Below are 14,263 nucleotides of genomic sequence, written 5' to 3'. Positions count from 1 at the left end.
AGCTTTTTTCCAAGCAATGTAATTAAACCCAGAACATTGCACAATGTATATCCAGGGGAGGGAGCTACAGAGAATTTTATATGGAATTCTGAAAGGGAAAATCAGGGTTGCTGTCTGAACATTCCTCACCTCCTCAGGTCCTCCTTCACCATCTGGTTTTCCCTACAGAAGAAGGAGTTCTCCTTGTGTAGTTCTTCCACCGATTCTCCAGAATGAGAATTGCCCATCTCTCTGTAAAAGATTAAGAGCAGACCGAAATTAGGCCCCTTCGGTTTTTTTTTTACTTGAATCCTCAAAACTTTTTTTTAAATTAAAAATACTTCGTATTTGGATTGTTAAACATGGCAATCAAAATACAAAACGTATTAAACTCTATAAAGTCACTTAGAATATATCTGTACATTTCAATTATTTCTACGTTGCTATTTCTATTACAACAGCTGGCGATCTTTATGACGGGAACCAATCCTTTAATGATTTCGTTGGGTAACCCTAACCCTTGTATTGATTTAAGAGTTTGATTCTTGAAGTACAAGTCAATGATTTTCACTTCAGCATTTAGCGTTACAAAATATCCCATTACATAAATTACATGAGGTTTCCTGATGGCAACGGATGCTGCAAAAGCCTATATTTGTAATCTTAATGTTCGTTTTTAGTTATAATTGCCCTATGACCAATGCATATTTTCTATATACCTTTTTATATTCCCAATTTTTAATATAATGCATTTGTAATATGTATGATGTCCTGCCATACGATAAACAAATTACACAATATATTAACACCACCCAGGAATCTTCATATCTAAACACCTTTTTCTTTTTTTCTCTACGGTACATACCACAAGAGGTGCAAAATGAAATCACAGCAATTTCCAAAAGTTTTCTGGATGTGGCGTAGGGGGAAAGTGCTCGCTCTGTTCCCAAAGGCCAGAGTGCAGAGGGACCCCACAAGTGGCTTTTGGAGGGGTTGAGGCAGGACCCTGCTGGCGAGGCAGTGTGAGGTCACAACTGCACCCACAAACTTGGCCACCCTCATCATCAGGGTCTTCATTGGAAAATCAGACTCAGCCGTTGCTATGCCCGGCTTTTCCCCCAAAGCTTCACCAAGGAGTACAATTTTCATCAGTTCTCTTCCAATGCGCACAGGCAGATGGGGGAGTCTGAGTCCGTGCGGGTGGAAATAGAGGGCCGAGGGGGAGCAGGGGTCCGTGGTCCGTGGATATCCGAGTCCTGGCAGGAGATTCAACCCTGGACCTCCTGCATTCCAGATGATTTGGCCATGCATATTGGAGGAGAAGGGGAGACGCAGGGAAGTCTCTCAAACAGTCCAGTGACAATTGAGCACAGAAAATGGCCTCCAACTGCTAAAGAACTGCGAGGGGAGGAATGGAGTGGAGTGGAACTGCTGCCACAAGGCAGGGCGCCAATGATGATCTCTTGACCATCCCTGTCAAAGGTTGGAGGGACTCAGTGGGTCCCTCGGCCTCCTCTCAATTCACCATCTCCCCTCTCTCTGCTCTCTCTCCTTGTTCCTCTGGCCCATAGGCTCAAGGGACTGGATCAGCTGCTTTGGTATCAAGGTCAGCACCATTATAGTAATAAGAGTTTGATTCAGTTCAGCATGTAGCATTCTGTAAGATGCTCACACTCCTGAGGAGTCTTGAGATCCAAGCACACTTTTTCTTTTTTCCCTTACCTACCACAAGCATTGAGCAGAAGCTCTCTGGGTCCGGTGTGTGGGGAAAAGTGCTTGTTCTGCTCCCAAAGGCCAAGGTGTATGAGGGAGCCCAACAAGTGGCTCTTATAGCAGTGGGGGCAGGACCCTGGTGATGAGCCAGTGTGAGGTCACAACTGCACCCACAAATGTGGCCACCCTCATCATCAGGGGCTTCATTGAAAAACCAGACTCAGCGGTTGCTATGTCCAGCTTTTCCCCCAAAGCTTCATCAGAACAGTACAATTTTCTTCACCTCTCTTCCAATGTGCACAGACAGATGGGGGAGTCTGAATTTCTGTGGGTGGAAATAAAGGAATGGGGGAGGCAGGAGGATGGGGCCCATGAACAGCAGGGGTCTGCTTAGCACTCTCTGTTCATCCTACAGGTCATCCATGGTCATGGTCTATAGGATGACTATGGAGGGGGGAGGGGGGAGGACGGAGCCATTGGTGCCCAGGAGGAGCCGTTGCGCCTGGGTTCCCCAAGGAGAATGGAGAGGCTGGCTCAAACCTCCTGCATCACCCTAAAGGGAATTGGGGCCCTCAAGAGAAAGCATGCATGCTCTTGAAAGGCTACATACTAAAGTTCTGGTTCTATTAATGCAAAATGAAATGACTCTTGGCAGTATTTCAGAGAGAAATCTACAAGGATGGACGTGGGGTCAAGTCTCACGCTCGGCAGCCCATGGTGCTGAGAGGTGGTGAGGGGAAGCTCAGCAACAACCTGAGGCCCACAAATTGTCCACTCCTGGCATAAAAAGATGGGTGTCTTTCTGAGCTCCCTTATTCAGGTTCTGAACTTACAGCAAAAGCCACTTTTCCCTTTAATTTTTATGACAAAAAAGCTAAAGACGGCATTGTACTGCCAAACACGCAGGCACTCTTTGGAAAATACTGCAATCCAGTGCAGTGAGGAGTGTTCTGAGCTCTACATTGGGAAACCAAACAGCCCTTACACAAAAGGATGGCCCAACACAGGAGGAGGAACACCACAGGACCAGAATCAGCAGTCTACCTTCACCTAAAAGAAAAAGGGTCCTCATCTGAGGACAACAATGTCCACATTTTGGACAGAGAAGATAGGTGGTTTGAGAGAGGGGTTAAGGAATCCATTTATGCCAAAGTGGAAAATCCTTCCCTCAACAGAGGCGGAGGCCTCAAACACAACTTGTCACCCATTTTTCATGCTGCTCTTTCATCAGTCCCCAGGAAGATTAAGACCACCAGGAAGGCCACTCTTAATGATCCACCTGGGGATGAACAAAGGATCTAGGAGTAAGGCATCCCAAAGACAATCCACATCTCCTTGGCACAATTACTGCCATTCAGGTGTAGGGACAATGCAGCCACCCTGGAAGACATATATGGGGGCCCCCTCACCAACCTTTGCACAGACTGAAGAAGTTGCTTGGACAAGCAGCAAAACGTTTCTACCAAAAAGAAAGAAAATCCGGTTGCCATGACTCAACCTACAGACAATTCCACCTGGATGACTGAGAATCTCCATCAACATCCAGGCAGAATTATTTCTTCCATGCACCCAAACCTTCCCGCCTTTCTGGGACAGGTCCGCAACTAGGGTCTGTGTCACCCAGGACAAACGTAGATTCCGTGCCCATTTTGGCGCCCCCCCCAGCGCGGCGCCCAGGGCACATGCGCCGGTTGCCCCCCACCGCCCCGCCCCGCCCCGCCCCGCCCCACCCCGCCCCACCCCGCCCAATTGCAGCCCTACCCTTCAGAGGCCCCGCTCCCGCTTCGTCCACCTCGCTCCTCAGAAGGACGAGCAAGAGCCAATCGGCAAGCAGAAGGAAGAGGTTTCCCGGCATATGCAAATAAGGCATCGCCGCCGAGCACTGTGGGAAGAGCGCGAACCGGAGCTCAGCTCCGCTCGCGATATGGCGGTGCCTCTGGTCCGTGAGGAACAAGTGTTTGCAAGGGTGGGCAGGAAGAGTCCGGCGGAGCAGTGCCGGCCACTATGTCCTTGAGTGGGTGGAACAGAGGTGGGAGTGCCTGTCGGCACGAATAAAAACATATTTACTTGGCAGGGAGGTACCTTCATTATGAAAGAGGTTTTCTTATGTGGAGTTTTATCTATTGTATTCCGGGTGTACTGATTTTTGCGGTGTTCCCAAGTGGGGAGAACTTGCCTGTATGATTCGTGGAAGTGGGGGACACTGTTCACGCTTTCCTCTGATTTTCTGGGTCGGTGAAATAAACATCCAAAGCTTAGCGGCTGATTGCTTGCGGTTACGAACAATTCAGCTACTGCAATAGGAAACAATGTAGAAAGCTTGCTAGAAGGTTTTCTGTTCTGTTAAGCCAGTGAATTGAATGCGTTATGGGTTAGTGCTTGAAAAAGTCTAAGTGAACCTACGTAAGTAAGGACCAAACTGCTTTACTATTAGTAAAAGAAATCTGTCCCTTGTGTATTTGGAGAGTTGTGTTAGGCTATGGTTAGCATGAAAATGAGTCTAGTAGCACCTTTTTTTCATATACTAATCTCTATTAAAAGGATCTTCATCTGGTATTCATCTAGACCAGCCTTTTTCAACTTCTTGACTCTTGGAATGCTTGAAATATTTTTCAGGCCTCAGGGAACCCCTGCACATTCGGGCTCAAATATAGGCCAGAAGTTACAAAACCATTATATTCGTTTCGTGTGTAAGCCTGTACTCTCCTAGGGAACCCCTTGTGACCTCTCGCAGAACCCTAGGGTTCCAGAGAGCGCTGGTTGAGAAACCCTGGGCTAGATTTTGTAATGTCCTCTGCCTTTCCTGTTCAATGCACCCCGTTCACCACTCATGTGGTGAAAAATTGCAAATTATGTTGTGCTCTGCTTTTGTACATCTACTTCGGTCCAGTACCTACCACGAACCTAAACTATATTTTTTATGAAAACTATTGGGAAGTCAGAGGCTTTATTTGTCACCACGTATTCTCTTCTGAAGCGTTACTGTGATAGACAGTCCACTCCACTCTTACATCTTTCTTTGAACCAAATAATCAGGGGAAAGCGCGAACGCAGTCCCCCACTACCACAAATTATGCAGTCGAGTTTCCCGCATTTGGGGAAATCGCAGGGGTCAGCACACCCGGAGTGCAATGGATGAGCCTCACCCTGGGAAAACCTCCTTCGTGATCAAGGTATCTCCCCTGCCAGGTAAGTATGCTTTCATCTTCCCCGACAGGCACTCCCACCTCTGCTCCACCCACTCAAGGACATAGTGGCCGGCACTGCTCCGCCGGACTCTTCCTGCCCACCCTTGCAAACACTTGTTCCTCACGGATCAGAGGCATCGCCGTATCGCGAGCGGAGCTGAGCTCCGGTTCGTGCTCTTCCCACAGTGCTCGGCGGCGATGCCTTATTTGCATATGCCGGAAACCTCCTCCTCCTGCTTGCCGATTGGCTCTTGCTCGTCCTTCTGAGGAGCGAGGTGGACGAAGCGGGAGCGGGGCCGCTGACGATTTCTCGGTTTTGCTCCGGTCCGTCGCGATACCCCTACTGGGCGGAAAAGGCATCCGGTGCTCCCGGCTGCCTGTGCATCGCTTGCGGCTCGGCGCTTACCCGTCTGCTGAAGATGACTAAATCCGTTGCTCCCAGGACTCCGGGACAGCATCGTTTTCGACGGATGGAGTTACAGGAGTAGATCAAAGGCAGCTGACACGATGTGGGGTGCTCCCTTCCCAAGAAGTACCACAGCAGGTTGGGCTCTTCGGCCAGGAAGGAGGAAAGGGAAAGGAGACGGAGACGTGCTAGAGGAATGTGTAAGATTATGCATCGCCTAGAGGAGGAAGCTACCGAGAAGTTTTTCTCTTCCACGCCGGGGATCTCACGCTGGAGATCGTGTATCCAGGCTAAATGCAGACAGATTCAGGACTCGCAGAAGGAAATACTCTGTTCCCCTGGCCTCCTGGCTGGCCTTTTGGGAGAATTATTATTATTTTTCCTAAAGATTCAGACTTCGTATAATTTGCCTCTACTATTACACAGGTGCATTGAAAATAAGGGGTTGTGACTCCTGTGCACTTATGTGAGAGCACATTCACTAACCAGAGTGGTATTTAATTTTTAGTAAACATATTTAAGTTATTACATTCTGCCTGTTAAAGTAATTTAGTACAATAGCCACATTTATTTTTATGCTTTTTAAAAAAAAATGAATTTTGAATGAGAATAGTACAGTTGTTAATTTCTCAGCTGCCAGTGTTGTGCATCTCTTTGTGTACACACAGACACATAGTATAATGTAATGTAATATAATTAACTGCCCATTGGGGACTCATGCTAGTTAACAATGAAAAACAATTAAAGCCTTACAGAAACAGTTAAAATCACTGTTAAAACTAAATATGACTAATCATGAAAAATTATGTTGTGCATCCTATGCTTCTTTGGATAACAGATTGGACTACAATCCCAGGATAGCAATAGAAGTTCTACATTTTGAGAGCACTGTATTGGGGGAAGTTGGCATAGATTTTCTGAATTACTTTGGTATATGACTTAACATGAGTAAATGCCACACATTGCAGAACAAGTGAGCAGTGTTGCCAGTATTGGTTTCCCACTGATGATAATCGGAAATGCTGGCTGTACTAGCAGGATAACTGTACTGGGATAATGCAATCCAGTTCTCTGGGCTTGCATGATATACTGGGACATAAATTTATCACATTGGTGGGATTGTACAACACACCGCTAAAATGTGGTTGGCTAGTTTGTGGTTCAGTGCATCCTGTGAAGATAGCCATGGTTTGAGGATACACTAACTTAGCTTTCTGCATGTTGGTGTCTCCCAGACTACTATTTCCATCAGCAGCAGCCAACAAAATTGCATGACAGACAAGGATGCAAATTATAAGGCCTTTTCCAGGTGCTGAGTTGGTGCTCTCCCTGTCCTTGAGTTTCAGAAAACTTAGGGTTAAGTCCATATGAGCGTTATATTTACTGTCCCATTGCTGATCAAGATCCTGCCTCTGTTGCCACTGTAGTCAACTTACTTTCCTCCAAAATAATAAGTGATCAGCTTAAGAGATTCTCTGCGCGTTCTGGCTGCCCTGCGTGTTGTTGTAATACTGGGCAAAATGCTACTTGAATGTAATGTACAACTAAGGATATGTTAAGCCTGACTCTCTCATGGGCAGGGCTATAAAATGAAGACAACATCCTAGCAGGGCAAGTACAAGTGTTGGGATGGTGGCACTGAGAGTTTGTGCCAGCAGGGAAGGCCTCATTGTTGAAAACATCTAGAAGATACCAAGTTACAGAAGGCAGTGATACTGCCATAAGTAATGATCACCAGCATTGGGTCTGATGATTCCACAACACCATGGTACTGTGTGTAGATCCACCTGATCATCACAGCAGCTTTTTGTACTCTCTCATGCAGTGCTTTTTAAAGTTGGCGACATTTAGACCGTGGACTTCAAGCATGCTGGCTGGGAAATTCTGGGAGTTGAAGTCCACACATTTTAAAGTCACCAAATTGAAAAACACTGCTCTAAATGCAACTTATACGTTGTCTTTAGCTTCTACAGTGCAGAGTTTCAACAGTCTGTAACAACGCCCAGCCAGGAGATGCAGGGAAGGAAACGGCCGCCGGTGTTGAAGCTCCAGTAGTGACCGGGCATTTAAAGCGGAGGCGAGGAAGAAGACTCTCGGTCGCTCTTAGACTGCGACTGCCTGGCGCTGAAGGAGGTGGAGCCCCAACCGGGGTAGGAAGCGAAAATACCCTCCCTCCGAATTTATGTAGTGACAGAGTCCAGCTCGGATCTTCGCGGCCGGCCACGCCCCTCTGCCGGTTTCGGCGTCTCTTTTTTCGCCGCCCAGGGCCCGGGCCAGACGCCCGTCGCTCCCGGCCCCGCCCCTTCCAGCGCGCTCTCTGCCCTTTGACGTGGCACCGGTTTCCCCCCTCAGCCATCCATGTTGGTTGCGTCGGCGGCGCTCAGCCTGCTGGGTTCAGTGTGCGCGAGAGCGAAGTGAGCAAGGCGGGCGGAGGATCCCGGAGCTGAGGTGAGTCGCGCGGACGGAAGGAAGGCTGGAGTGGGCAGCCCGGGAGGGTCGGTCCTCGCCGTCTTGGCCGGGGAAGCGGAGCGGGGCGCACCGCCGGGGAGAGACCCGCTGGTCCGGTGTAGGAAGCGGGAGAGTAGGTGGTCTCTTTCGACTTACTCCGACTCCGTCGGCTCTCTTGGTGTTTACCGGGGGATGCCGTCGCGCCCCCTTGCCCAATAACCTGAGGTGCCCTCGTGGCCTGGAAGGGTTCCCTCCCTTTGAAATCGTTTTAGCCAGCGGTGAAGGGGTTTCAGCTTCAGAGTCCTCTATCCTGCCCACCCTTGCCGTGAATATCCATTCTTCTCCCTTCCTCTTCTTCCATTCACTTCCCCCAATATAGTTTTAAAACCCAAACTGGTTTCAGACATTCCGAGAGAGGATTTCTCAACGTGGGAAGGGAGGTGTTGTGGGTGTGCGTTGGGCAGATCAATGAATGCTGCTTCCCTTTTGAAGTGGGTGTGTTTGAATGTTAGAGCATTAGGAAATGTGGAACTGTCATGCCAAGCTGGACCTCGTTTGTTCTCCCTCTGACCATCCCACCTTCTCTGGAAGTGTGTCTAAAGTCTGCTCCTCCTGGTTGTATTGAGTTGCGTCTGAGCAACCTAACTCAGGACAACATCCCTTGATGACATTATGTATTAATAAGCCTATTTATGGGTCACAAGACAGAGAGAGATCAGTGTCTTTTTATTAATGGAAGTGGCTGTGGAAAAAGGTGTGTCAGTTTCAAAGGGAGTAGAGTAGTCTAAAGTGGTTCTTAAAATCAAAACATTAAATGGGAAAGGGAGGAGAGAGGACCAGAATATACTAGATATAGAGGTTTCTTATGGGAAGAAACTGAGAGGTTAGTAGATTTTTGTAAACTTGAATACTTTTTATAAACTCACATTCTTCTGCTGTTAGTGCCAAATACTGCCAGTTGTACAAGAGAATACATATATGTTGCTCAAAAACCAATATAGTTCTGAATTAGACAATAACATATATTATGGCCTGAGCTTTTGTGGACTACAGCCAAGATGTCAGATGAATGAAGGGGAACTTACATTTTTAAAGGAGGAAAAAAAGTCAAGAAGCAATGTTATGCTATATTAATGATATATTTTCTTTGACAAAACACAGTAACTATCAGATTTGAAAATCTGGCAATTAAATTAAGATTTTATGTATTTTAATTAAATTTTAGGGATTGAAAGACATTAACATAAACTTGTGTAACATATTCCATGGGGATTTGCAGAAAAAAACAAGCTGTATCTTAAGGGATTAATATGTAGCCATCTGTTTTCCAGCTTGACTAGGCATATTGAAATAGAATTAAGTATTATTTTCAAAGGGATAGATGAATATATGCAGGAGCTAGTTTCCTGGACTTTGAACTAAATTCAAAGGAACTTTTTTCCTAGGAATGCAGACTTGAAAAATCCTTAATTATTTGTCTAGAATAAACCAGTTTGCATTTTAAACCAGAGCATGAACTACTGTCAAAAAAAGCTTTTACCATAGACACGAAGGAGTTGGGAGGAAGGAGGAGAAAATTTTATAGGAGTGTTAATTTTCCTGAAATTTCTTGAATTTTGTAAGTCAAGAAGGCTCTGGTTAGAATCCAACAAAGTCAGAGTAGTAAGATAACATATTGTTTAAGGATACAAGGCTACAGTGAACTGATTTACTGAAAAGTGAATCCCATGGTATCCATTAGAATTTACTTCTGAATAAATAAGCTTAAAATTCTGGACTATAACCTATTGTTTTTGGACACTTTGTAGTACACTAAGCCAGTGTTTGTATAGTTTTGCTGTGAGAGCTGGACCATAAGGAAGGCTGAGCAAAGGAAGATAGATGCTTTTGAACTGTGGTGTTGGAGGAAAATTCTGAGAGTGCCTTGGACTGCAAGAAGATCAAACCAGTCCATCCTCCAGGAAATAAAGCCAGACTGCTCACTTGAGGGAATGATATTAAAGGCAAAACTGAAATACTTTGGCCACATCATGAGAAGACAGGACACCCTGGAGAAGATGCTGATGCTGGGGAGAGTGGAGGGCAAAAGGAAGAGGGGCCGACCAAGGGCAAGGTGGATGGATGATATTCTAGAGGTGACGGACTCGTCCCTGGGGGTGTTGACGACTGACAGGAAGCTCTGGCATGGGCTGGTCCATGAAGTCACGAAGAGTCGGAAGCGACTAAACGAATAAACAACAAAATAGGAACAAAGAAATTAGTAGTGTTATTTTGAATGTAATACGCAGTTGTGTGGATTTGTAAGATGGTTTGTAATTCTTAGACTAGAGTCCTAAATGGAGATTTCTGAAATTAGATTCTGTGCATCTTTGAAGTAGAGATGTGTAGGATTATCTTTGTATTCCACTTATCAAGGCTAGGTTACTGTTATTTTGATGTAACAGTTATGCCTAAGAGATAATTATTTCCCCAAGACTGTATGTAGGCCCCTTCTACATAAAAACAAGTTTTGCATCTCCAGCTGTAAAGCAGCATTTTTGCAGGATTTAGTAAATATCCCCACCTTTTCCTCTTTGAGTCTACAAGGGTCCTTTCCAGCTGGCTAATAAGAAACTTTAAAAATTATTGCTAGCTGACACTTTACTTCTTATCCCAGTGGCATGAAGGATCTTGTGTGCATTTTGTATCTTTTTGTAAACTCCACAGTCTACATGTGTTTCTGGCCTCATTATCCCAAGGAACATTTTCTGAGGTATGATACATATTTTTTTCATTTCTTCGACATTCCTTTCTCCTTTTAAGAAATGTCTGGACTGTAGGTATGCTATGATTTATTGATTTAAATCCTGATTAAACTGGATCCATATGAATATGGGAACCAGTTATTTGTGAATAGTGAGTTTAAAATGCTTTATTCAAAGATAAGAACCTTGCTGAACTTGATAAAGCTGTTTAAATTTCATTTAAGCCTTTTGAACTTTGCCATCTCTCAGAATGGGCAGGGAATACTATTATTATTTGCATTTTACAAAAGCATATTTCTTTCCAGATCAGCTTTATCTGTGGTAAAGAATCTGGTAGTGAAGCCTCTGCTAATTACTCATGAACCATCATGCCAAAGCAATAAACATTTAATCTTGACTTGTAGAATGACAAAGCCCATTATTTAAAAATTTCAAGTGTATTTACATATTAGAAGATAAATAAAAAGTTTCCAGTGGTGGTTTTTTTTTTGGTAAAGGAAAAGTAATAGTAGTATGTATTTATTCAGTGATCAGCAAATTTAAAAGAACAATAACAGAGTAAAACAAATGAATACAGCATTATACTAAAAGACAAATCATATAATACTATTACATAGACTCCTCTAATACCATATTAATGCAAAGATTATAAAGTTTATTTATTATCACATAAGCTTTCATAGATCATAGTCTACTTCTTCAGTCACATCAAGTACAGTCCTGTGAGAGAAGTGTTTTGAAGTATGCATTTTTGGGAAGGAAGAGAAAGGAAAGAGAGGAATTGTGGAAAGAAAGGTGAAAGAAGGAAATGATTGAACCTAAAGTAGCATTTAGACATGACAAATACATTCTTGCATTGAATTAGTCTTTTTAATCCTTTTTCTCAAAGACTGGTATTTTGAAGTCATGGAGTGTCCTAGAACGTTCTTCCTCTGGTTTTTGGAATTTCTGATATCAGATTTATGTCCATTTATTCTTCTGCATAGAGTTTAGCTCTTTTATCTAATGTTAAGGGCCTTGGGAACTGCTGATAGATGATGCGTATACCACTTTGGAAGTTGCATAAATGTATGCTCCCTAGTTTTGTGGGTAATATTATTAGGGCTTGAAATAGATAAAGAGACAATGATGGAATCTGAGTCTGCCACGGAGTTTGGTTCTTTATATCATTGTGATATAGTCTGCTGTTATTGGCTAGTAGCTGTTTTAGATTAGGCTTGTACAGCCTACCAGTTTATGGCATTTGAAAGGGAAGGATCTTTGTCAAGAATCGATTGTAGATTATAGATGATGCTTTTAAGTGTTTTTGCTGACAGCTATAGGCAATAACTTCTGTTTTCTCTTCAGGTCTATTTTGTAATAGATTATAATTATTATGAGAACCAGTATGGCCTTGTTTTGTTTTATAACTTCATTGGGTATTAGCTGCAGCAGTCAGTTGGTTTCTTATTAATGTCGGTGTTTTTATATGCTGGTTATTTAATTTCATACTCATGTTCCAAAAATTACATGGATTGGTCTTAGATCAGCTTGACGGTGAGGTAAATTTGACTGAAGTCCTAATAGAACTATGTCAGAGCCTCCTGACCGGGGTTCTAGTTAATAAACAAGCCATTATGAAACTAGATAGTGAAGAGATTTCTGGGTTTAACAGCAGAGGAAGCATTGCTTTAAGTCAGTTGCAAAGATGTTAGCATGCTGTACTGCCATACTAATGCCCATAAGCAGGCCTGCACTAGTTGTAGAAGGGAAAGGGCCAGATTAATACTTAAAAATAATAGCTGGCCACAAAGGAATGGCTGGCGTGCTGATCAGTTGTTTGGCAGCTAGCAGTGCAGCAATAGAACTGGCAGTGTCCATGAGGCCTGCAGGCACTTGGCAATGTGTCTTTTGGGCTGGAAGTGGCTGTGAAACTCTAGGTGGCGGCTGTGGATCCTTCTTGGTGGTGGTGATATTTCATGGCAGTGGATTGATTATTTTTCAAAAAACACCAGGATACACAAGGCTGCTTGGTGGGCTGCATGTTGTGCCACTGACTTGGAAATAAAAGTTTCCAAAAAAGAGGAACATTTCTGGGTGAGCTTGATGTGATGAGGTTAATATCTAGATCTGCTGGAACCCCATTAGGAATAGTATTCCTGGTAGCTTGTAGTCCATCTTTGTGGAGGATATGGATGTACAGATTTCAAAATCCACCATCTATGGAAGATGTTTTTTGTGAGGATATTAATGACTTGTACTGTGGTCCCATTAGCAGCTTGGAGTGTTGATGATGTCTGTATGCTAAGCTCATACAGTGAAAGGTTGGAGATTTCAACCCTTTTCTCCCAGAAACTATGTGTGTTTACAGAACCTAGCTCCACCTTTGGCCTTAGTGTGTGGCTTGGTAGTTCTTGCTTCTATCACCTGTCTTCTAGGGAGTGCCTAATCTGGCATCCTTCTCCTAATCCAATCCAAGTGTGTGTAAGAAACAGGGGCTCTACCGCCTGTGTGCCTCACTGGTGAGTGAATATATATATATATATATATATATATTCCATAGCACTACCTCCTGGGCCTATAGCATTGTGGTGTATAGTAGTGCGACAGAAATTAGCCCCCTTTCCCTCTCCTCCTTTGTGGGGAGATCAATCTCACAAGTAATAAATAGAAAACAAGTTGTGTTTTTTTTTTAAAAGGAAAAGACAATGCTTAAACATTCCTTTTTAACTTTGAATATTATCCGGAATATTTAGTGGTAAAGGAGATAAAAAATCTATATTTTTATCAAATCTCAGACAGCATCTTTAGAACAATCTCCAATATAGGGTTCAGAGCAGATATCAGGAGCAGATGTGATGTAAAGAAGTGCCAATTTGCGTACAACATATAAGGACTGAACTTGTATAGAGGAATAATGACCAAAGGATTGGATTTAAAAACACACACAGACACAAAGTTGAAATTTGTGCAGTTCTTAGCTAACTGTTTCGTATTCCTCAAGGGCATAGACAACCCCTAGAACAGATATTATGTCTATGTCAATGTGTTTTCTGGAAAATTATTTTTCCTGCAAATTATAACTTTCTTTTGCCACCCCCACCCCCCCTTCCCCACTTTGGCATGCCAATTTCTTGCTTCTCTCTTGCTTGCTGGAGAATTGCCTGCAGTTTTCAAAATAACAAAAGATTTCATACTTGGACAGAGAGGGATTGTGGGGGATCTCTTCTTTTGCTATGGACTAAAAATACTGTAAGCATTTCTCCTTGGGAAGATTCTGCTTGAGACAGGGAGATGTATATTTCTTGTCTTGGAAGTAGCTGACATTCCTGTGAAAGCCAGGTGGCAGTGCAACTATAATCTTTCTAAGTGAAGCAATGAAAATTGGTCCATCCTGTCTACAACAGGGCAAGGAGATGGGGTGTCCCTGGAGTGGTTTAATTTGCATGTAATAATAAATTGTAGTTTTGAGTTAAATAAGTAAGCCTCAGGCTTGTGTGCCTTTCTTCTTGCTCTTATTCCAGAACAGCATTGAGAGAAAACTGGAAGCCTTGGTTTGCTTTTTTTCAATTGACTGTAGTTACTTTTCATGTCACACCCTAGGTAAGAAAGCTAGGAGCACTGACAACCATTTGAAGTCAGCATATTTTGTGAGATAAATTAATAATCATCTCCATTTTTCTAACCTGGAAACTGTGATTCTGTTCTTTCACCTGTGTGAAGAAATGGGAGGAAGAAGTCCATAAGTCTGTGGTTTATATTATGTATAAATGTAAATGCATAAATACTAAATTAAATGGTTTTAC

General features: G+C 43.6%; 1 protein-coding gene and 2 non-coding genes across 3 annotated transcripts in view; 2 read left to right on the top strand and 1 right to left on the bottom strand.

Annotated features, from left to right (window-relative positions):
* Positions 1-3,751: 3,751 nt before the first annotated feature.
* Positions 3,752-3,914, top strand: LOC134488725 (U1 spliceosomal RNA). Its single transcript, XR_010067041.1, has one exon. It is a non-coding gene; the product is annotated as a U1 spliceosomal RNA (small nuclear RNA).
* An 811-nt stretch (positions 3,915-4,725) lies between these two features.
* Positions 4,726-4,889, bottom strand: LOC134488721 (U1 spliceosomal RNA). The gene has a single exon (XR_010067037.1). It is a non-coding gene; the product is annotated as a U1 spliceosomal RNA (small nuclear RNA).
* A 2,731-nt stretch (positions 4,890-7,620) lies between these two features.
* SEC23A (SEC23 homolog A, COPII coat complex component) overlaps positions 7,621-14,263 on the top strand; it is a 37,789-nt gene continuing 31,146 nt past the window's right edge. Inside the window, exon 1 of the mRNA XM_063290066.1 lies at positions 7,621-7,734. The gene's annotated coding sequence lies outside the window, so the exon portion shown is untranslated. The remainder of the gene's footprint in view (positions 7,735-14,263) is intronic.

This window comes from Candoia aspera, chromosome 1 (assembly GCF_035149785.1).
Source record: "Candoia aspera isolate rCanAsp1 chromosome 1, rCanAsp1.hap2, whole genome shotgun sequence".
Lineage (NCBI taxonomy): Eukaryota > Metazoa > Chordata > Lepidosauria > Squamata > Boidae > Candoia > Candoia aspera.
The sequence above is the reverse complement of the archived record's forward strand: the minus strand, read 5'-3'. Positions and strand labels throughout refer to the sequence as shown.